This window comes from Aquila chrysaetos, chromosome 8 (genome assembly GCF_900496995.4).
Source record: "Aquila chrysaetos chrysaetos chromosome 8, bAquChr1.4, whole genome shotgun sequence".
Lineage (NCBI taxonomy): Eukaryota > Metazoa > Chordata > Aves > Accipitriformes > Accipitridae > Aquila > Aquila chrysaetos.
Genome location: NC_044011.1, coordinates 17,126,043 through 17,150,867, shown reverse-complemented (window position 1 = coordinate 17,150,867; position 24,825 = coordinate 17,126,043). Strand labels below are relative to the sequence as shown.

General features: G+C 42.5%; 1 long non-coding RNA gene across 1 annotated transcript; it reads left to right on the top strand.

Moving 5' to 3' along the window:
- The first annotated feature begins 599 nt into the window (after positions 1–599).
- On the top strand, positions 600–23,960 carry LOC115344736. The gene is made up of 2 exons (XR_003924632.2): positions 600–1,349; positions 23,741–23,960. It is a non-coding gene; the product is annotated as an uncharacterized LOC115344736 (long non-coding RNA).
- Positions 23,961–24,825: the final 865 nt, after the last annotated feature.

Genomic DNA, 24,825 nt, shown 5'->3' with positions numbered 1-24,825 from the left:
ACACAGGGAGCTGAACGAAACTTGGCAGCTCTGCCTATATCCCCTTTGCACCTGAGGGCCTACTGACTGAAAAAATAAGAGCCCCTTTGTTCTGCCCTTAGCAGCATACAGTAGCCATGGACCTCACCAGGATCTGCAGAGCAAGCCCTGCTCAGCAAGTTAGCACTTGTGAATTTTTGTGCATAGGATGTCCAGCTGCAGGAAGATTTTTCTTTAGCGTTACTGGAGCTTCACATAGAAGTAGGTTGATCGTCCCGAGCCACTAGTGACAGAGGTCCCAGAGCCCAGGGTTACGTAGGGTCAGTCCTCCTGGTAGTTCCAGCCACAACAGAGAGGTGAGAGAGGAAAATCTGTTACTAATTCTCAAGCGTTTAATCTGCTTTCTTTTGTATTAACCGTAGGATTAAAAAAAACACATCGCAGGAGAACCTGTGTTTCACAAAGGCCAACATAATTTTCTCGTGCAGAATGGCTGGTTGAAACGTGGAGCTGGAAAAGCGCAACCCCCTGTTTAGCGCTTGGTAGGCTCCTCTTGGTATTAGGCACTGACGTTAAAGGATATGGCTTTCCTGCTGACTTCAGCGAGAGGGTAGGGCTGTTTGGACAGTTTTCCCTGGCGTCGCTTTAGTCATATGCGTTTCCATGTGCAGCGGGGTTAAAGGGCTCGGCGCCCTTCCTGACTCTGCGCTTCGCCCTGGTGTTTGAAAGCAGCGGCGGGGGGCAGCGAGGGGAAAAGGAAGACATTAGTACACAACGAGAAGCTGAAACCAAAAGACGAGCCCGCGCTGCATGTTCCCACTTCTCGGCAACTGTGAGTCACAGGCGTAAAAGACATGTGCGACTTGTCCCTGGAACGCTTCAGACTTGGTGTAGCTGCTCCCACTTGCTGCAGTGTCACCTGCTGGCGAGATCAAAGTACTCGGTAGCACGCTCCCCCGCGCCACGCTAAACAAAGTCACCGAAGCCCTTGAAACCTCCTACAGATGTTTCCTCTCTGAAGACAAAAGGATATTTTTCTCCCCTCCCTTCCTCCTTCACACCAAAGAACAAATCCTATGCCTCGCTGAGTTTGTACCACCTCAGATTAATTGGCACTAATGCAAATGTTCGTGGCTGCGTGGGGGATGCTGCTGAGAGCATAATGGTTGTCGTATTTGCTTGCATGTGGTTACTCCACTTCAGCTGTGTAATTCATTGCTTTATAAAGTGCTTTACAATGCACTACAGCACAGGAAGCTAATCGTATGCCGTGGCAGACAATACAGCAGAGATTCAGAGAGTTACTGCAGGTCTCCTAAGCCCCGTGCCCTAAAGTCCCCAGTGTTTTTTCATCAAAAGTCCCCCCTCGAGTGAGTGTCTATTTTGCCACCTGCAACAAACTCTTAGAACCGCCAGAATGTCTGGAGCTTTTCTGCCGGATCCCCGTGGGATTCCCTTTCATTCCTTTTCGGTCTAATTCCCCTTCCCTTCACTCCCACCCTGAGCTTCTCTCCCTCTTTTTAGGCATCTTATTGGCAGAGTACTCCACTATGAAGGATGTATAAGAGTTTTCATTCTAAGGGGGTTATTTTGAGTTGCTTATGTTTCTGGCTGCAATTTTAAGCATTTGATATCAAGCCCAGAAGCAATTTTTTAATTGGAAAGTGTAAGCTGAGATAGGTACAAGAACAAAGATTTCTTAAAAAATGACACTTCCAACTGCGTAATTTTAACAGTTCACATGGGTGTGGGGACGGATTGGTGCTTGGTTCTGAGGTATCTCTCAGCTCTTCTGGTGCAATTGATAGTTACTGGCTGGTGGTCACAGCGTGTTTTCTGTGTACGCAGACTCTGCTCTCTAGGTACCAAACTACACTGGTACCATGCTCTCATTTCTGGCTTAGGAAATCTCTCTCTCTTTGACCAATAAGGCACTGAGGAAGAAAGGTGAGCTCCTCCACTAGGACAGTTAAAATAGAAAAGCCAGCGTGGAAGGAAGCAGTGAATTTGCCCAGTTGGTTGCACAAGTTTTTGCCTTGGTCTAGTGTGCTGGCCCAGCAGAAACTGAACCATGTAGAAGTTCATAGTTTAATTTATTTTCTAAAAATGCACAAAATTCTATTAAAAACCCTACATGACAAGACTATCAAATTGCAAACACTCAAAGGCTAAGGAAATGACAAAATTGAGCTTGCCTACCCAGCCTTAATTCTGTTTCCTCGCTTGTATAGTTACAATAAAGTTTAATTAGATTGTCGCATATTATTTTGGGGAGGTGTTGGAGCTGGGCTCCCGCCTCATTCATTTTGCATGCTAATGCAGCGCAAGGCAGTTTTTCATGAAACACTGAGGGCAAGAGTACCTCACTTACTGCAGGGGCTGTATGATGTGTCATAAATAAGATTGGTGTTTGTAGCAGGCAGGAGCTGTATGGCACACTGTGAATGTAGAATGATAATGAAGAGTTTGCATAGGGACGGGGTAACCACTTACTCCTTCACCCTGCCAGCCACCTACTGCTATTCCAGTCCTTCCAGTCCACAGTTGAGGAATACCAAGCTGATACTCCCATACTGGCTACCTCCCTAGCACACATACATCCCCATGCTCCAATTGCCTGGGAACCATTCAGCAGAAGATGTCAGGATGTTGTGTGTCCTATTTCAGAGACCAATGCTGAGGGACACACTGATGCTCTTAAGTGCCCTCTGGTAAATTACTGCTGTGGGAATGACAACTGTTCCACATCTTACTGGGTCCTCTGCTTTAATAATTATAATCTTGCTGTGTGGTTCTTCATAGCTAGAGAAGTTTCTTCATTGGTAAACACACTAAGCGTACATTCTCTTTTCATTCTCAGGCATGAAATTCAGTTTCATGCAATAGAGTTAATTCATATTCAGGCAGTCATTACTGTTCCCAGCAGCTGAAAGGTTTATGGCCATTTATTTGAGGGGTCACCTATCAGTCTTCCCCATTCGCAGTTGAGGCTGGCAGTTGCTTCTCTGATAAAGATTGCGTATTTCCCCCAAAATATTTTTCTGTTTATTTCTAATTGGGTTTAAGTGCTGGAGTGAGTTTTCCTTTTAGCTACAAATGCTGCTCTTTGAAATTGGAGTGAATGACAGTAGAACTTAAGCATAATAACAGAAGGCATCTCTGCTCCTGTAATTTTACTTGCCTCCTTCCCATGTTCTTCTGCAACCATAGCAAAATGCTGAATAGCTTCAGTATTTCATCTTCTGAAAGCTAGAAAATATAGCCAAGGACGCTGAGCCACACTGAAATGAGAAAGGGCTCCCAGAGCACTGAGAAATGTTCCAGTTCTTTTAGGTTCAGCCAGCCCTTTTCTGTTTGTTGCTTCAACTTATGTAAATTACTAGAGTTCAAGTAGATTTAATATTTATCATCCAAGACAGGAAGGGTCAGCCCTCCTTTTTTCTACATTCCGTCTACTGGAAAAGTGTAGTTTCAGTAAAATGTCAGCATTTGTGATTTAAATACATTTCAGCAAGAAGATTTGCAAATTGTTATTTCTGCTGTCCCTCCCCCAAAGTGTCTCTTATTTTTTCTCTCTCAAATAGTAAGATCTAAGGAATAAAGCAAGATGACTACAGTTGCTACATAACAAGGCTTAAAGTCTGTTTCCTTTTTTAAAGCTCTTAAGGTTCTTGAGAGTGTTTGGACAAATTGCTGAATAAGGTACATGACATTAATAATGGTGATCGGTGAGTGTCCAGCAGGATCCTTCCATGAGATCCCCTTTCTAAAATGAGATCAATAGATGAAGTAGCAAAATTATTTACTTGTTCATATTTATTATTTGGAGACATCACTGTTTGCACTGAAAGAATGAATACACCCTATTGTGCCACACACTGAGCACCATGAACTCCTATGATCTCTCCTTATTTCAACAATAAATAAGAACATTTAACAACTTGTAAAGCTAGATGTCAATATAAAGGCCATACTAAAACCATGTCCTTGATTTGCTTCCACAAGACCAAGTCTTGGACTGGCCTTGGACATAGTGGATTGTCATACCAGCATTTTCTGGTAGCATCATCAGTTCCTACAGAATACAGGCTTTTGTTAAAGCATTACCCCACCTGGTTACAGAGATTACATTTTTTACAAAGCAGGTTCAGCACCACTCCACTGGTCCAATTTGTAAAAAGGAAGTTCTATGCTATTCCACTCACTTTTCTGGCCGCCTCTCTTCAGGATCACCAGGCACTTGACTTTCTTTTGCTATGCACATCAGTTTTCAGAATATGTAGGGGATTCTGGACATCTGTGCATCTGTCCAGAGTTTTTTGATGGCATCCTTCAGCTGCTCTCATGTGGTTTTGTTGTGCAGGCTTTGACTTGCTGTTCAGTCCTTGTAGTCCTGGCTTCACAGAGGACTGCAGGACCTGTTTCCTGAGCACCTTTCCTGGTTTTTGCTCTCTTGCAGGTTGGTCCCCAACTGACAAGTCCTCCATGGTTGTGCACTTACACTCACTCTGGGACAGAGCAGAATTTCATTCATGCAGTTCTCACCTTGTATTAGTCTCCATTTCCTTCTGTCATGGGTAATGCTCATGTAATCAAGACTTCATTTTTTATTGCAAGATGGCAGGTGTGTTTATCCTATGGCTTACATTTTTCTGGTCTTGGTACAGTTTCACTGTTACTGAAAACCTTATGTGGAGAAGACCTAGCTGTTATCACATCAAACATCACTGTAAAATCTCATGTATCAGGTATGCTATATACCACTGACTTTTTTGTTGTGTTCCCTATATCTCACTCCTTTGAGTTATAGTGCATAACTTGTAGCCTGCCTCCTGATGCTCGGCCTTGCATGCAGCTACTAGAGGATGAAAGGATCTTCAAGACAGAACATTTGGCATGGAGTGGGGGTCACAAAATGAGACGCTCTGATCGTAAACAGAGAGTGACTGCGGTTGATCTTGCAGGCCAAAAGCCATGCTAGATGTTTTACCAGGTATGGTCTAGCACTGTGGTGGGTGAATTAGATGAGTTAGGTGACTTGAAACATGAGAGGACTTGGGGAATGTTATGCACTGGGAGAGAAGGCGGCTGAGACACCTGCCCTAGCCAAATTCATCATATATCATCATGACTCTCCTGGACGGTTGGCGGCGGAAAGGAAAATTTCACATTTCTTCCTCCCATTCAGCTCCTTAAAGCAACACATTAGGGCCCTATAACAGAAGAAGTATTCAAGAATCCATCAGCTCCCCCACTAACATCATTTTTTTGTTTTCTTAAGCTTTCTCTATTTTCCTTTTGCTTGAACACTTCAGCTGCTCTCATCCGTTTCACTTTCAGTTCAGAGCCCCTCTCTGGCTCTCTCTCCCGCAGTAGGCCAAGCACCGAGGTGTTTGCATTTCCAGGGCTGTGGAGGAAACGATTACCTTAAAAAACAAACAAAGCAGATGTTTTCTTCTGATAGGCGTCATACTGTAAGAAAACTCCAGAGCGTGCAAAGAAATGAATATGAATGTACGTGTGCATTTGTCCCTCTCTGATCAGTCACAGCTTGTTGAGGGAAGGCTGTGCGTGAGGGAGAACTGATTGAGCTCAGTGCCACAGCTGGGCTGGCAAACTATTGCCTGCAGGGGCAGCACGAGGGAAAGAATTAAAATCAATTGCAGACAAAATCTTATACTTCCTTTTTAACCCGCTGCAGCTGGGGAAGCTGGGGAAGGGAGCCAGTGAGAGGAGTGGGGAGATGCACACACACACAACTGCAGGGTGCAGGAGGGAATAGTGTTTGGGAAGGGGAAGCTTTAGTTAAGGGCTGAGGAAGATGACAAAGGGTTATAGGTTTATTCCTGGGTGGAGTCTGAGATGGTGGACACTGCTTTCACGACCAATGGAGAAGAGCAAAGTCTTCTGTCTCTTCGCAAGAGCTGTTTGGAGAAAGTGGAGGAGATGTGGAGAGGCAAAGCATGGTGGCTAATATGGGGACGAAGGACTGGTGTAGGAGAGGGGCTGGGAAAGATGTGATGCTTTGGGGCAGCCGAAGAAGAGCAACAGCGTTTTGCAAGCTGGCTGCTCTAGCACAGTGAGATAGAGGGAAGGGTTGTCAATGGTTGTTATATGTGGTTCACTCAAAAGCTGGGACATGCTCTCCCTTCTGTTATGAGTACAAGTGGTCCAAAGCACTGCTTTCTTAAGGCTGCACTCTTTTGAGCTTTGAGAAGAGGCAGAATAAACCCAGTCACATGATGGCTTTGAATTGCAGTGGATCCATCCAACAGCTAAAAAAAGTACTGCAAATAAGAGCAACTAATTTATGAAGAGTATACAGTATATGTTTGCAGAATGGCCATTGCCCTTTCTCCCCTTTCCTCCACATTTTCCCCTTAAAATCTTGTATGTGGCTGTCATGAATATCTGTTAAATAAATAGTAACCCTTTGCTTATTACTGGCTAGGGAATACAGTCATTATTACACCTGAGCAGCCATTAAGTGCATACTGTTTTTGTGGAAGAAAATGCAAAATGTTACTGTGACTGCAAATTTACCAGCATCACCAAACACTGAGCAAGTTTCCATCTTGGACTTCAGTGTCCTCCAGGGCCGGGTGGTTTTTCCTCTGAACTATGTGTGCAGGGCTGGGGAGACAATGAAGTCTGCACAGCTTGTGTAGTGGTGAAAAAAACCCCAACCCCCAAAATACAATCTGAGTTTAATTCACTCATTAGATGGTGTGTGTGAGCACAGATACTAAAAATCCTTTAGGTTTGATGTTATGCATATCTGACCTGAGAAGTTAGCCAAAGTTCAGGGTACTGCCGCTCTTTTGTTAGGAGAAGAGATGGATAAGGCAATCAGGTGATCTTGATGAAATCTTGTATTATGACAAAGAATGCACGAGGAACAGCTCCCTTGAACCCGCGGGGGATGAGGCAGGAGATAATCTCTTTACACACAGGGTCAGGTCTCTCTGCCCCAGCCCCTGCTCATCCAGATGCTTATTCTTTCCTGTTTTGTCAGAATAGAGACGGGGTCTTTTTTTTGTCTTCTTCCTCAGCTTTCTGGTCTTGCTGTTTCTGTCACGCACAATCCCTCACAACATAATTGCCTGTGAAACCTCTCTGTCCACATGTGTCTTTGTTTTGGGAGATGGCATGTAGTTATGTTTGGGGTGGAGATCATTATTGTTTCAAACATCTGGCTTCATAAAGAACCTTAATGGCTTCTCTGAATTTATTCTGAATGAAAGGATGAAGTGTTACGCCCACCATCTTCCACTAGCTTTTACCCAGCTCATAGCAGTAGAACGACTGGAAGCCGCGTAACCTGTCAGGCTGCTTATTAAAGAAGATGTCAGGAGAGGACTATTAAAACTCTCTCCTTGGAGGGGGACATGTGATGACTGACCTATACAGCAACTTGTGTTGCTGAGTTGGAAAAGCAAAGTTCAGGAAACTCGTGTCTCACAGAAAGGGGTAGACTGCTTAGATGGAGGAGCAGAGAGACATTTCCCTCAAGGCAATGGCAAGGATTGCCCTGAAAGGGCTGTGTTGCTGTGACCTTGACTGCACTCCTCCCTGGCAGCGCGCTGTGGGCGCAGGGCTCAGAGGAAGCAGCTAGCACCAGTCCTCCAGATCCGTGGACATTTCGGGCAGGATCATAGCTCATGGCAGCTTGACCTCTCCCTGTGCACTGTGGGGTCATGTGTAAATCAAATCCCCTTGCCCTGAGAGGTGATGACTTTGTGTGGTGTGAATCAATATATGTCCTGTAAGAGTGGCTTTGAAATAAGTGTCTCTTTAATGTGTGTTCAGATGGGGAATTATATCATGTAAATGCTAATTTACACACATTGGAGACACAAGTGAGTAGTTAGTTCATCCCCCGACACCAGAGGAGAGTCCTGGATAGAAAGTACGTGAGATATTAAACAGATATAACACTTAACCTTAGCTGGTGGTGCATGTAAGAGTGACACCATTACTGCTTTGGTGGTGGTGGGAGAACAAGATGCTCAGTGGTGCTTCTGAAGGTTTGTGATACAGTGCTAACAGGATGTGAGTGTCAAGGTCCTTGCACCTCAGCCGTGGGAGCCCTTTTACTGGATGGAAATTAAAGAATAGGAAACGTAGGAAAGCTGCTGTGAGGATAGCTGACTAAACTGAGATAAAAGGTGATCGGTTCATGGGTGGCTATAGCCCCGCTTCTTATTTCCTTGCTGTAAGGCAGCGATGTGCTCCCCTGCAGAGCCTTAATTTCTGGTTGTTTGTATGGAGGTCTTAGCGGTTCTTGGCAAGTTGTTCCTTCCAAAGTGAGACTGAGACAGTGGAAGAGAGCTGCTCAGCAGCATGCTATAGAAATGCATTATATATGACATTGTACAGCAGGGTTCCTGAAGGGAAACAAACAGAAGTGGCGCTCGATTAATAGGAAAAATGGGTAACAATATAGTTTTATAGGCGCTGTCATCCCTGGGTCTTACAGGATATTGTAGAGAGAGGCATTAGGTAAAATTAGATAATATGATGCAATGATTATGGCCATTTTACAAACAAAAGGTGCACTGAAGAGTTAAGGCAGTGTTTTCAAAAGCCTTTCTCTCTGCTCAGTTTAGTATGTTCTTTAATCGTAATGGTTTGTTATTTGGAGAGGACCGGAAAGTGAGTGTGTGTGTGCATGTGTGTGTGTGTGTTGAAAGTAGAATATTGTCCAGACTACCTACCAGCACATCAGCAACATGGGGCAATATGGGATTTGCCACTGGCATTGTATGCCCAACCCTGTAAAAGTGTACACAACGCAAAAGTACACAACCCTGTGTTCTGTAAAAGTCAAAACTTGCTCCTCTACAGCTACTGTTGAAGGCATGGGAGACTTGAATCAACCAGTGTTGAAAAATCAGGCTGAAGTCAAAATAAATTTAGTCCCGAAATGTGGCAACTGCATTTGAGGAAAAAAAAAAAAAAGGAAGCATAAATGATGCCTTTTTCACTTCAAGGTGAAAGATGAGTACACTGCAATCAAAGAGAATACAGCAGTTTTAGCCTCTCCATGCTGCTGCCCTAAATGTAAATTGTACCACCTCCCAGATAGATACCTCTTTTGATTTTGCCAAATCACTTGATATAAAGATTGATCCATCCATGGCTGAACATCTAATACTCTGCCTCATTTTCCTGTGATGTGGAGTTACTTGCTGTGTGGCAATTCAGAGGTGCGCCATTCTTTTTCGAATGTGTGAGTGTTCATGTTTGTTCTTTTGTTAAGCCCTCTGTGCATCAGGTGTATGAGTCTAATGGTCTTCTCAAAAGAATCACCGCATCGGATGGAGCAAATTGGAAAAGGACCCTCAGCTTTGGAATATTTTTTTATATTGCTGTGAACATCAGTTTTGCTATTTAAATTAATGTTCTGTTGTGTTTTATTTTGTCCATAGTACAACAGAGACAAATTCTGCAATTAAACCAGAATAGTTCATTACAGATACACTAATAATTGAACAGAGACATTGGAAAATATCTCTTCTCCTTTACAGCAACTGTGCATGATTGTCAGAATGTTATAGTGGATACAAAAAGTCACATTACAGTAAAGGAAGTGCATGAATCCTTAATCTGGATGGTGGGAGAATGTTGCTAGCAGGAACAAAGGCCATTTTAGAGTCCCAAAGTCTAATGAGTGGTGAAAAAGAGTAGAAACTAAAAAAGAAGCCTGTAAACCTATGTCAGTGCTATCGGTTTGGCTGAGATATTAGGCCAAGAGTTATAAGGACATTTAATCTTATGTCTGAGGCCACAAGACCTGAGGAATATTTATTGTTAGCACTCTTATATCTAGACTTCACCTCAGTATTTCTTTCTGATCCCATTCCTGGCAATTAACATGTAAGAGAGGGACCACATTAATTTTCAATCCAGAAATGTGTGGTACCTTTGTTCTAATATGCATAACTTCAGTGCAGCTGGAAAGATGTGAGGGAGAAGGAGACTACCATAAGGAAGGGGACAGAGTATTTTTGTAGGCAAGCTTTAAAATACCTTTTCCACTAAAGCTAAGTATCACCATTTAGGCCACATTCACATTAAGAAATAAAATGTAGTGTTTCTTCTGCAATTTAGAGTTATCATTTCTCTCTCTCTGCCCCGCTATGAACTCTCAGAAATTATCCAACATAGATCCCAGTAAAAGGAAGGAAAATTAACCTGTACGTTTTGCTTGAAGTTTGAAGTGCCCACATTTAAAAAAAAAAAAAAAAAAAGGCATGAAGGGATTACATCAGCAGAATTGTTGTTATGGGTAACATTTTCACAAGTGCCCAGCTGGGATACTGGAAGCCCAGTAACAGCTCCTCTGCTTTTGAAGGTGTGATGTTTTGCATCAGTCTGTCCTCGAGGTATGTGTATGGCTTCCACTGACGTGAGCTGCAGCTGCACAGTGTAAATGAAGGCCTGTGTAATTTATTTCTTACCTTCTATTAACAGCTGCAATCCCAAATTTACCCACAATGACTTTTTTTTTCCCTAAGACACAGAGCTTTTTCATGTACCACTGTGCAAATAGTTTCACTGGAAATTTCAGGGATTTGGAAGCCATTTTTGCCTTGGCCACCATTTGGGGGAATATGGGCAAGCGATTTCTCTTGTATTTGTGCAGCCCTCTTTAATGGGCATTGTAGTTATTTTCCTCCTGAAGATGTAATGAGGTGCGACTTGTGAATACCTGGAGAAGTATTTGGAGAGAAAAAGCTTCATATAAATTTCATTAAAAAAAAATTATTATATTTGCCTTCAGAACAACTGAAATATGGGGAATTTGGTATACACTAAAATGAAAAATTAGAGGCAGTAATTCACCACTAAGTCTTCCTGCTGGTTCCAGGCTGTAATGGAGACAAGGCTCAGGCGTCTTACTATTACGCACTTAAATTTTAAAGAGATTTCAAAAGAAAATCGGGTGGTAGAAATGTCTGATCAGCTTTATGCGACACCCTTGTGTACAACTAATTGAAGATTTTGGAGTTCCTTTTCCTGACACAGAATTTTGCAATGGCAGATCTCAAAGTGCTCCACAAAGTTCATGGCTCTTGTTCTGCAGATCAGGGAACATCTTGGCTTTAAATGCAAAGGGTCACCTGGGGATGCAGGGGGTGATGGCTGGGGAGAGAGCTCCTGCCTCCCAAATCCCAGGGGAGCTCTACCCAGGAGACTGTTTTTCCTCTCTGAACAGGAATTTGAAAAACTCCCCAATTAGCATTTGCCTGAGCCCTGCTTGTTGCTCCTTTTCTACTTTCTTACAAGTGTTAATTTTGCTAACATTGTTCAATGATATCTTAAAAATATCTTTGGCACTGGAGGCATTTTTCACTTCACTGTTTTGTTGTCTTTCTCAAGTACTTGCAATGAGTCCTTCTCTTCCTGAGATAACAGCCTTGCTGAGGTCTAATAGTTCAATTCCTAAATATTGCGTCCCTTTTAAAAGACACACCAAAAGGAATACAAAATGCCATGTATAAAACAATATTTTGGAATATAAAGAAGCTTACTTGGATTAGTATTCCATAATAACATGATTATTTCTCTCAAAACCAGTGCTACTTATGTTGTTTCCTGTTTGAAATATCCTGCTTTGCATTTTTTTTTTCAATTTATGAAATAATTGGTTTTGCACAGCAATGTATAGCAAAAATATTCAGAGACCCCTGTGCATTTCTGCCTGATCTGCTACATTTCCTCTTTCCAAAAGAAAAAGACCTTGGATGTTTTAGATACAGCAGTCAGCATCCTTCAAAAGACAAACTTAAAAATTAGCTCTGATGTGATATAACTAAAATGCTGATGGGTCAATTTTTGGCTATTCAGGGTTGATGATAGCTGAAATAAATGAGTTACACAACTAGAGCATCTTTCAGGAACACATTTAAGCACATGCTTAAATTTGGGCATACATGTAAGGTCTGAGATTTTTAATATTTTCCTAAATTAGATCTTTAGTTTCCCTGGGGGTGTATATACAAGAGATTTCCCTCAGCAATGCAGGTATTTCTCTGAGCACTGCCAGGGCAAAGGGGATGCAAGGCTAAAGTTTGTTGGGGGGCCTCTCACTTCCAATTTCTTGAGGTTTTGCCTTAAGCATAACTTTGCTTCAGAAGGTTGCATCTTCTTCACTCTGGCTTTCTCTTCTTTGGTTTGGAAGATGTAGCTGTGTATTTCCTGAAGTCCTTATTAATGTGGAGAAACATTCTTTTCATGCTCGTAAAAAACAGACGCATCCCAGCCAGGCCCAGAACATATGTGACTGGTTCCATCCTCTTTACAACATATTGCTGTGTGAAATAAGGAACATGAGACAATCATCACTTTCCAGTCTCTCTGGACTGCAATGCCAGATAGAAGGCATCCATCCATTTTTTCCCTCATCCTTTTTTTAGTCCTTATTCTCCCATACCGATTAAATTTGAATAGCCATTTTATTGCCAATTCTGCTAGCTATGATCATGCCTTATTATGCTATTAAATGCAGTTAAATGAAAGTAGCAGAATCAGGCCCTTTGCTTGCTTGTTGCTGGCCTGGAGGTTGAAATGCTTCACCGTTCCCTTTCTTCTCCTTTTGCTAATAAATAAGACAGGTAATTCTTTCATTTAATAATTTTGATCTTGAGGTTTGATGGTGATGACATTCTAAGAATCCAGAAGGAATTAGTTATTTTGCAGTGCCAAAGCTCACTGTGCATGGGAGGGTGCTACTAGTGATGTGAAAAAAAACACCCCAAACCCAAAACCCAAAAAACCCACAACAAACCAGGCAGCAAAATTTTTACATCTTTTTTTAATGCCTTTTTTGTTGTTGTTGTTTTAATATAAGGTGGTATATTGACTGTAAGTGATCATATCTCTGGCTGCACAGAAGAGTGGACTCGGGTCTTCTCACATGAAAAAAATCTCTCTGGAAAGATTCACACTTTTTCTGTTTAGTTTTGCTTTTTCTGTTTCTCTTTGTTCAAACAGAACCACACTTTAAAAAGCTTTGGACATACAGCTGTACATATCCACACCTAACTTACATCTGTAATTTACCTTTGTAACATCATATTGTTATTTGCACAAATAGTTGCCCAATTTACATATACACATATAGGGCTCTGGTTCTGCACCTTTAAAATAAATAGTCTGCCATTAAGTTTGGTGAGTACCAGATAAAATCCTATATGTACAGATTAGATATCCAGTTTCTCGTGTCTTTCATGTCTACTGATCTTGAAAATACAAGCTTGACTTGGACACACCAGGCAGCTGGATGCATTATCCAATATTTGTCCCTGAGTGAACAGTCATTCCCTTACACCAGGAGAAGATGTCTAGGTTTGGCTCACTGTCAGTAAAGACAGAAAGAAATTTTTACCTTTCATCTATCGGTTCAAATCAGGAGTGAGTGAATAAATTTAGTGAGGCACGTAAAATATATTGAAAGTTGAGAGGAATTAGGTTTGCATTATAGGAATAGGATATGACTTTTAACAGTCTGTTCTTTATTTACCTCCCTTTCTTCCTGATTTATTTACTGACTTCTGGGCAAACTTGTTTGCCATGTGGTGCAAATCGAATTGAAACCACTGAATTTCCCTGACTGCTCAGGGTACCTACTGTCAGAAAATCTGCAGAACTTTCAGAATTAGCAGACACACAAAATGTTTATCTCACTTGTTAGCTTGGTAAAAGCCCACTGACTTTCTGAAATCACAGCAGCGAGCTGTAAATGATGTGTGAAATGAAAAGGCTTTGCTCACCCAGCAAACACAGAGAAAACATTGAGGAAGCTGTGCCATTGGACTGGGCTTGGTGGAAAGGAGGAAAACAGCTGCGATACAAGACGAATTAAGCCCAGAATATACCGGCAAATACAGAAAATAAATCAAGTTTGATGTCATTTTTTATTTTTCTATGTAGGGGTTTTTTTTCCCTTTCTGTCTTGCTCTTTTTCTTTTTGTACAGAGCACTGCATCGAGGACTGTGCAAAGCTGAGTGGTTCTGGTTTGTGTGACTTGCATGAAGTTTTAAATTTGAAATGATCATTGATTTGTGCATTATGTTCCAGTATGTTCTACTGCATCAGGCGCTTTGTTTTGTTTCTGTCCACGTCTATGTGTTTTAGTGGGAAACAGCTTTAGCAGGGAGCCTGTGATAGAAAGCTGACTTGGAAAATGAGTGCCGGTTCAAGGGCAGGATCATCCATCTTTCCTGCCTTCAACCTTCTGATGTTCTGGGAAGGAAGGGGAAGCATGTGGGGGTTAGAAACTTGAATGAGACTGAAATTAAAGGATGGGCCACACTTTCAGGTTAGACAGAGGCATACATTTTAAAGAGCATACCCTTGCAGAAGAACCAGATGCTGAATCTGTTCTGGCTATCACCAGAAAAAAAAAAAGGAGGAGAAAGGGATAAGGTGAGAACTGTAGGATCTCCTCGCTAGCGGTGCTAGCGGGTGCCAGCAGGGATCACACATCTCTGGCCCTCCCAAAGTTTACTCTGTTTCCATACCATCTGCCATCCCTACCCCCCCATACTTGTTGGCCTAACCCCATTGAACACATGTGGCCCTGTGCATGCTGCAATAAGTAGACAGAGACCATTACGTGACTGCTCCATTTAAACATTGATCCAGGGGAATATGAATACATAACTAGAGTGGTGGCTGGGGCTCGACACCGTGCAAGGGTGGTAGCACAGCTTCTGGATAGGATCTAGCTTCCACTGCCCAGTTCCAAGTGTGAGGAGAGCAGGCGTGTGGTTGTCTGTCCGTGTAAATCTACTTTAAATAGTGCCTTGCACTATTAGATTTCAAACCCTTTGTGTAAAGATGCTAAATAGCTATACCTGTCTCAGGATCCAAGCTTTTGAACTGGGGCTTTTCATTCTAATAACTTTTATTTACAAAAAACCCAGGATGCTCTGTTGCAATGGTTCCTAACAGTACAGTTTACAATATTTTTTATGCTGTGTTTTGGCTTGTTAGTGTAAAATACTGTGACAGATGGAGCATCATCTGTCAACAATTCCTATCTGACACAGAGTAGAAATTATTGCTATGATGAAATTATTGATCCTGTATCTTTACATTGAGGAGCAAGGAGGATCTTATACTAGACTGCATAAAATCAAAAGCAGTCTAGTTTAGGATCCAAAAAGGATTTTACTCTAGGAAGACCCTTAGTGACTGGAGGTGGAAAAGATTTTAGTCTTGGCAGACACAGCTACATAAAAGCTAATTTCTCTTAGCTGTCTTATTGCTTTCTATGATATGTCAACACTAGTATGGAGGTATCCATGAATCTTTCATGTGTGTTTTTCAGGCAGATAAGAACAAGGGAAGATTTAGGATTTTGTGCGTGTGTGTGTGTGTTCAGTGCATTCTCATTGCTGGGAGCCAACACACTTCTCCATATAAGATCTTGGAGCGAGGGGAGAGCCTGACTAGCCAGGCTTGCAGTCGGAGAGACATGAGAGACAAAAGCATCATGAAAAAACAAAAGCATCATGAAAAACAATTAACAAAAAAGATTTGGGTTTCGGAGAGTTGGCTGGCACAGATATGGATGTGGCACTAATGTGGCCTAATGTGGCAGTAATTATAGTGCTAATGCCCTCTTATTAGTGCTTAAACCCAGGATGCCTCCTCTTTTTAATGACCAATGGCTTTTATCACTGCTACATCATTTGCTAATATTCTTGCTATAAGTAGTTATGCTGGAGAAACAAGAAAGGGCTAAGCTGAAATGATAAGGAAGAAAATGTGAGAATGTGGCTCTTACCAATGGTAGTCTTTGTGCCTAAATGTACCTCCTTAGATTGGCCTTAGTACTGGAGAGGAGAGCTTGTCTGAGCACAGGCAAATGCAGCCAACATCAGCCAGTAGGTAAAATGTCGTGTTGGTAGTATCCTGAAAAGTGTTAGAAAGGTGAATGGGAAGTCTCAGGCTGTTCTCCATGAATTTTTGCTTCGTTTGTGTGGTATTTAAGGATTTGTACAGGTTATAGCTGAATAAGCCAATTCCTTAAAGCTACCCTGCCTAGTACTTGTAAGAAGTGACCATTCTTATCCCTTCAGCAAATAGTGATGGTTTTTGGCGCTTCATGTGATTATCCTCAAAGAAAATATGCCACCTGAACATCTTCAGCCTTGAGCAAAAGCAGCTGTAAACCTTGATCTGAAAATCTTGACAGCATGGTTTTCTTAGAGTATTTCTTATTATGGCTTTTTGCTGGGTCAGAAATACAAAGAAATAATTAATTTTTCTCTGCTTCCTATTTAAACTAGAAGGACACAGGCTGCTTACTTCAGCCACATTTGTGGACAATGATTTGGATTGGTTCTTATTTTTTTCCAAACCTGCCTGTCCATTCCCCACAGTGAAAGGCAAACACTCTTCATTAGGTGATTAAAAAAAGTTTAGAGTGGCTTGGAGCTGCACTGAGGTGGATTTTCCTGCCAGAGAGTCTGTTAGTAAATGCTTTTATGGGACTCTTCACTCTTCCAGAGTAAGTCGTGCATCCACAGTCTTGCAAAGCAATCATCTGTGAATTGTACATGAAGAAATGTAGGGGAGGCAAGTGTGGTGTGTGTTCCAATGGGACTATTCCCTAGCCACCACTTGTTTCAGAAATTGTATTAAAAAGTACAATTGTTGGTCATTAGGGTTAGTCTTGCAAAGCAGGCATGACAGCATTAGCAGGAAATGCTTCCTTGATTTCAATTATAATGCATAAATTATACTCTTCTTCTGTCTTATCCTTGCGACATTCAACAACAGCATTTCCATCTTGGTCTGGGGAATAGGATTTTGCACATGGTATAACTTCCATTGCTTTAAATACGGTCTCTCCAGTTTTATCACTGAGCACTCACGATCTTCATTATTACAGTTCAGCCAGAAGAAATTAGTTGTATTTAGATCCCAGTAGGCCATAGGACACATGCAGCTTTGAGATTTGGCTTCCATTTAGCCTTGGGAAGCAGTCCTAAAGCTTGATGATTGAATTACAAGAACTACTCACACCCCTCTGCCAACATTAGAGTAAAAAACAGAGCTGTCCTGGGGTGTGAGAAGCAGGGAAAGAGAAAGATGGGACTAATCATTCCTTGTTATGAGACTGAAGCATCTATGGGAAAATCCAGTTCCTCTGATTTGCTTTCATCCAGCAAAATCACTGCATGGAAAAAGAGGTTGAGATAATTACATAGTACAGGTCAGTTTATTATTTACAGTGGTTTATTCATGAAGCACAAGTACATAGCTTGCTGATCTTGTTGTCCACACATGTGAGATTTTATCTGCCTTTATCTGAAACATCTGTAGTATTTCTCTGGCTGGTTTGGGTAGCAAGAGTTGTGAAGCCTCCTTGAGAATGGGCTTCAACCATGCAAATACGGACCTTGATGGGCTTGCACAACCCCCTCATGCTGTTGGAAAGTCACTTCTCTTAGTGCCTAGACTAGTTATGTCTCCCTTTGCTATGATCCTACCTCCAGTTATGGTGCAAAAAGAGCTCACAAATGTTAATGAGCATGAACTGTGTGTAAAGTCAGTATTTCCTTTACCTTTTCTATTGAAACATTTCTCTCTGTGTGTGTGTATATATGTTTGCATTAAAGGGCTGTGCTGCCTTGCCTATGTTTACCACATATCTGCTTGGTGAATATATCTCAGTTGAAATGCCTGTGTGCATGAAAAGAGGAGTTTCTTGATATTGTCTCTACAGAAGTCTAAAATTATAGCTCCAGAAAAGGAATGTGAAGTGTTCAAAATGGCAAGAAAAACTGATGTGATCTTGAAAAAATACAAGACTGAGTTTTCTTTCAAAGAAGAAAACCACTTACCACTTACAGATCTGCTATTCACATCTTTTAACTACATCATTAATTGGAATTGTTCCATATTTATGTCTTAATCAGTTCTTTCCTTCTCCTCAGAGGAAGCAGCAGTTTTCCAAATTTGGTCCTGAACTTTTTAAAGCCTTCATGTGCATTATAGAAATGGCTAATCCAGAGAAAACTGTTGCCTGCTTTTCCGTTTCCATGTATTCACAATTTCAACATTGGAGGAAATGCACCTAGCACTAGTGAAACATTAACACTGAAGGCTTTGCACAGTGGAACACTGACTTCAAATAATTTTAAGCTCTGGCATGAATAAAAAGTTGTTTTCAAGGATAAATACTTGGGAATTCATCTTATGACTTCACCTTCTTATTACCTAGGATAACAGAGACAAATATTCCCTGTGTTCATGAAGGAACTGGGAGACTGTATTCCCTTTAAATTTTAGAAAGACAGAAATCTTAATTGTGCCATGCCATCCAACAGGTGCTGACCAATGACCAGTAAGTCAAGGATTGTCATGACTGAAACATTTTAATGCTAAAATAACCAAAATTGGCTTTTCATCCCCGTTCTTCATAGGCAGGCAGCCCTGTTTGAATTGGTTTTGTCTGCAAATCTCTGTCTTTCTGAAGAAGAAAAGAAGGAAGTTTATGCTGTGTTCAAGGAGCATGTTAACTACCATATAATTTTCTAGACCTTGTGCAAACTGGGGGAAAAAAAATCAATATTTTACATTCATAAAGGACCTTCTGTTTGTCTCACCTCACTGTGAAAACATGAATTCTGAATTAAGAAGGAGCGCTATCATTATACCCAGCCTACTGATGGGTAAACCAAGGCAGTAAATGGTGTGAAATCATGAACTCAGCTAGAAACAAAATGCAGAAACAAGAAAAAATCTTCTGCACTTAGAAGACCAGAAATATTTCCCATTGCCCATTCCACTGTATCAACTGAATATATAAGAATGCAGTGTTTGCCCTCCCTTAACAGTTTCTAATGTGGTAGACAAATGAGGAACATGTATGTCATGAAACAAGTTCAGACCTTTTTTTAAAAGAAAAATGTAATTGAGTAGTAACTCTTCATGTCAGGATTTGAGGACATGAGTGACTGGGTCTGGGAATCTATTTTGTATCCCAAGTCTGCAGAAAGCCTTCCCCACATGTGCAAAACAACTAGGGGCTTCTCCTTACCACCGCTTTCTTGCAGCTGTTCCATCAAGCTCCCACTTGCCTACAACTGGTGTGACAAAGAGTGAAGTTATTCTACACTATGTGCTACTATTTACAAGTGGCTTGGGATATTACTTTGCACTTGAATGTTGTGTGTGTGCCTTCAGCTAATAAGCAAGTGTTTGGCCCTGAGAGGCCTTAATGCTTTTCACAACCAGCCACCACAAATAATGGTCACTGATGCACAGAATCCAACTGTTTGCTCGGCTGTTTCCTTTTATTACGAACATTGTATTTTCCATTCTGACTATGCAGAACATCTTTATGATTTCCAACGCGCCTTGTTAATCTGGGAGCAGCAGCATTACAGAGCAAACAGGCATGTTGGAGAACGCAGGGCAGAGATATATCCCCATTCCCGCAGCCCACCTCTTGCAAACAGAGAGAGTAAGTCCAGCAATGCCATAGTTGCATGTTGCCTGGAATTGAGGGGACCTGCTGTTCTGCTCTTTTTGAACTTTTTCTCCTCAAGTATTGGGTTAGATCAAGTCTGTAAACAAGGTATAGTATCTTACAGAAAAAGGCTGTGGCTGTCTTAAAAATTATATGGGCAGCTGAAATGTTGCTCTGTATCTTTCAGTAATGGGACTGTGCTGTTTATTCAGTTTACCCATCATCCTGAAGCCTCATTCCTAAACCAGCAATACTTCTTTTCCTTATTTCTTAACATTGCAGCATTATTCTAAGTTTTATAATCTCTCCCAGCATTGCAGTCATACAGAATTCATGTGCTTTTGCCCACAATACACAAAATGGAAGACCTGGAATGAAAATGTAATTAAATCATATGCAAATAAAAAATGCTGCAGCTGACTTCATAAGAAGGAGACTGTCATATCAAATACCGTATTGTGTTTGATTTCAATATTAACCAATAGGATTAGCAGAGATGAAATTTACCTTAGAAAGGTGAGCCTGCCTAGAGTCACTGGTGAAAGGATTTCAGTGGTTTTGCAGCTTTTGCACCCAAGAGCTTTTTTGTTCCTTATCTTGGTGCAAAGAGAGCTGTTTCATGGCAGCTGAAGGTGTCACTGCCCTGGTGGTGCTGTACACGAGTTTCCATCCTGCCTGGTCCAGTGGGTGGCCTGGCGTCTGAATATGGCTGAGGGGACGCGTCAGCCTGCTGCCTTTCCCGCGGCAATGCCAGGGAAGGGCCGGGGAGTTTCCTGCTTCCGGTAAGTGGGCCGTACGGGCGGGCAGCCTGTGGGGAGCGTGTGCCCCAAGACCTGGCTGCTGCCCAGGAGCTGCTGGCTGCAGCCACCAGGCTGCATACGCTGGTGCAATTTTAGGGCATCCTTTTCTTGCACCAGTGCTGTACCCTGTAGATAAGGAACGGTGGAGGCATGAAATGCCTCTCCTCTCTCTCTGTGTTGGTCCTTGTGGAGCAGTTAACCAACTCTTCTGTTGTCATCTTGCTCAAGTTTGTCTTTTACAAGGCCCCGAGAACACGTGGCATGGCTTAGGAGCGCCTTGCGCCTCATGGGCCGGTCTGCGCACTGTGGCCCCGTCGGGCCTGGTGTCTCCTGGCTTTCCCCTCCGCGCGGGAGCGCCGAGCCCGGCCCCGTGAACGCAGGCACCCCTCAGCCCGTGCCATCTCCTGGTGCTGCCTCCCTCCCAGCCTTCACACCTTGTTGTGCTCAAGGCATGCTCTTCTGACCCGCTGCCTTCATAAACACTTGAGTGGCTTTGCCTTCTGTGTGAAGTGCCTTGAGAGGCCGGTATGAAAGGTGCTATAGAAATGTAGGTTTGATTTAATTTGGTTTGATTTACAGTTTGAAAAATGAAAATCTTTCTGCAAAGCTAAGACCCCTGTACAATTATTCCACCTTGCTTCTGCTGCTTGCAAAGCTACTTGCATTCCCTTTTGGATCACTGGGGATTTCCTCGACACATTTACACTCCTGTTCTCAATAACTCCATACCCAGCCTCATGCTGACACTTTCTCCCTTTTTCTCTTTTTTTATTTATTAAAAGTACCTGCTCCACAGGTATTAAACATAACCAATCCAAGCAGAATAGAGGCCCGTCATAAAAACATAGATGACTACATTTTTTTCCCATTATGATCTATGACAGGCACTTACTCCTTTAAAAAACTGCTACGCCTTCAGAGCCTGGAGATCTGAAGACCCCAGTAGCATCAGAGGTTTAAAAAAATTTGCAGAAGTTTCCTTTCAAATCCCTGTACTTCCCAAATTTTCTGTCCTTATTTTTGTACTACGGTCTCACTCTGCTTGATGCTGGGATCCTATACTGGCAGGCACTCTAGAAACCCACAGAGTTGCCCCAGAAACCACACCTTAAGCAGACAAAAATATTGACAAGAAAACAGAAGTACAAGAGAGGTGAAGTGATTTGTTCAAGGCCACAGAGCAGCTCACTGGCAGGGCTCACGGTGGAAGACAGGCTTTCTGGTGCTGTATCCAGTACAGTTACCTGCCTCTAAATCTCTGAATTCATCTTTTAATCCTTTGGCATTCATGAAGATTAAAAAAAATTACTTTACTGGGCTTGAGGAAACCAGATGGTCCCTGAAGTGGAAAATATCAAAGAATACAACCAGCACTTGTAAAATTAAGTTGGGTTATTTAATGTATTCCTAGCAGCTCATACCTCTGTAAAGAAATATAGTAACCCTGGTTCCTTTGCTAGCGTTTCCTAATGTGTGACAGACTTACAGTGAACAACAGGAGAAAAATGGGAGTGATTTTACTTCTCACCACAAAGATTTGCCAGTGCTTGATATATAGTAATAAATGGTGAAACTAACACTCAAACCTCGGCAGGTTGGGCACAACTTTGGAGTTACAACAAGGAAGCTGTCTTGTAGGTTTAAACACTGGAGAAGTGTTTTGGGGCAGAAAATGACTTCTTGATGGTATAGTAACCAGAAAAAAAAGCTCAATAATTAATCTCACAAAAATGGGGTGCAATTTTGGCACAGGCAGTTTTTTAAGAGAGGCACTGCACTTCCCAGAGCTGTAAACTAACCCGTTCTCTGCTGACTGATATAAACTAATGAGACAGAAAGATACAGCACATGGTGGAGTAGAGGACTGAGCTGGGTCATCCTTAGATGACACTGACACTGCTTTGAAAGAGTCACTTCGGGAGGCATTTGTCTCATCTGGCTTGTAACAGGCATCAAATTCAGGCTCGTGGTCTAAGGCTCCTCTACAGTGGTGGGGGGACTTTCTCTGTGGAGAGAGAGCCCCTTCAGAGGGTGATTCATCCCGTCTGCCTTAGCTATCTGTCTTAGGAACGGATGAATCCCTCTCTGGAGGGATCACTTGCTCTCCGCTGAGTATAAAGGGAACCTGGATGACTCTCTTCTAGCTGCCTGGGCTTCCAGACAACTAGAGGAGATCAGTCCCACATCTTCATGTCCTCCTTCGTGTTGCCATCAGAAGTGGTACAACCTGCCAGGGGCAGGCTGACAGTCTGCACTTGTGAGTGTTGCACATTCCAAGTTTTAGGAGTATGTCCTATGTCCCTCTCCAAAGTGTCTCTGAAACGCTGTTGGCTTCATTCCTGTTGCGTCCATGGGTTTCTTTACAGCCTCAAGGCCGGCTGCCTGCGGGGGGGGGGGGGGGGGGAGTATTTTTCTTGGTCAAAACATGATTTCTTGGGGAAACATAAAGAGGACGCAGCTGCAACAAAACAGAGAGACAGGTGGGGATGTCTATTTATATTTTTAAAAACTACAGATGTGTGTATGTGTATAATGTACAGAACTGCTCAGGTGAGCCAGGATGCATGGATTAATCGAAACTTAGACTTTTCAGAATGCAATTTGAGATGTTCTTAATTTGTTGTTATATTTGTAGCCAACACTATAGTGGGCTTTTTTCAGCTTGGGAAATTTCAAATTTGCTATTTGGCTTTGTTTGGAATGAAGGCAAGTTTTTAGAACAGAATAATTTCCTGCAAAAGCAAATTTGGACTTTCAAAGTCTCCAAAACTCATGTAGAGAGTTTTATCCTGCTGCTCTATTCTTGGTGCGCTATTTATCTTCCTTCTCTATACGCTATGCATGGCAGGGCCCCATCCTCTTGTCATGCATGTGTCAGGGGAGCCTTGGTTCTGACTGGGAGCTGCAGATACCATCCCATTAAAATTAATAAACAGGAACAGTGGAGGTTCCTGGAGAGACTATGATAAACATTTGACCAAACTCACTCCGTTTTAAATTGTGTCAGCCTTCAAAAAACAGTCTTCACTATCTCATCCCTCATGCCTTTCTATCATGTCTCTGTCATGTGCTGAAGTTACCCGGTCGCCTCTCGGCCCACTTTCCTCCCCTTGTCACACTTACGAGGTGGCTGACACCTTTTCTTGTCCTTCACCAGCTGACGGCTCCTAAACCAGGCCTGGCTTCCTGTGCCTCTCCCTGGGGGGAACTGCTGGGTATTCTCGGAGTATGCATGGCGATACAGGCATCTTCTGCTCTGCAAGTGTCGAGTGGTGTCAACTGGGTGTAGCGACTCAGAAATAGCTTCTTCAGAAAGAAAATATGCATTGTTCTTCTTATTTTATTCAAAAAGGAAAATACACTTTTTTTTTTTTTTTACACAGTTTATAAAAGCATGTTTTTTGTAAAAGCACTAGAGGTCTGTGTGTATAGTTTCACTTCTTAACCTTTAATCTTCTCTTGCAGGTTTTTGGAAGTTCTCCTCCACCTCACCTCGGGGTAGCATTCTCTCCCTGCTTCCACGTATTCCCTCACCTGCTGAGGAGCTGCATGTGACAGTATATGAGCAATTCTCCTGATGACATCCAGTCTTCCCTGCTGTACTCCAGACTCAGGATCGTGCAGTGATTTAGCATCTTTGTTTCTAAGCTTAGCTTAGGAAAGATTAAACTGTTCTTAGCATGCAGACAGCCAGTCTCCAGCAAAGACTTCTTTTTTTTTTATCCCAGGGACTCTCATGTTTGTTGCTGTTTAGCCCTTCCTGGTTGTTGCTTTTCACAAGCTGTTTGACTTTGCTGGATGCGTTGAGGCAGGAGAATATGTATTTACTGGGTGCATGGGACTTATTAAAAACATATGCAGAAAGTCCCTACCTCCCATTTCCTTTCCTGGGGCTAATGGCTGGTAAACGAGATGCCTCCATGGCAAAGTGAGTTGAGGTAGGTTCATCATTTCAGATGTTCTCCTGCAACAAACCCTAGTCCCTCCCTCTTGCCATCTTCCCTTGCAGCTTTCACCTTTCAGGTTAGTCCCCTGTTTTTGTAGGTAATAGCCATACTGACTCCACCTATTGGAAATCCCGTATACAGGGAAGGGAGTCTCCTTGTGCTGTAGCCACTTTCCCATACGTTCACCCATTGTCTCCTCCTTGTCATCTCCCTTCCACACCAACAGCCTCTGCCTCTGAAACTTTCTGACCTGAGAGAGGCCTGAAGGAGGCGAGTTACAACAGGATATCCACACTGGGAAACTGGTAAGAGGTTGTATCTGCCATGGTTTTGAAGTCAAGACAGCAGTGCCTTTGCTGTGGTGGGAGGAGTTTGTAAAAGCTAACATTAACCGCATTTATGGAGGTCTTGTTCCCCTGGGAAGACCTTGGACCCAAGCTTCCTTGGGTTTTCAGTCTGCCTGAAACAAGTCTCTGGAGAACCCAGTGGTGGGTGAGAGAAGGTCTGATGTGAGGCAGAAGGATGAGAGGGTCTAAATTATTCACCTCTGAATGAGGTACCAAACAGACCTGAAGCAGCAGCTTTGAGAAACCAGTCAAATGT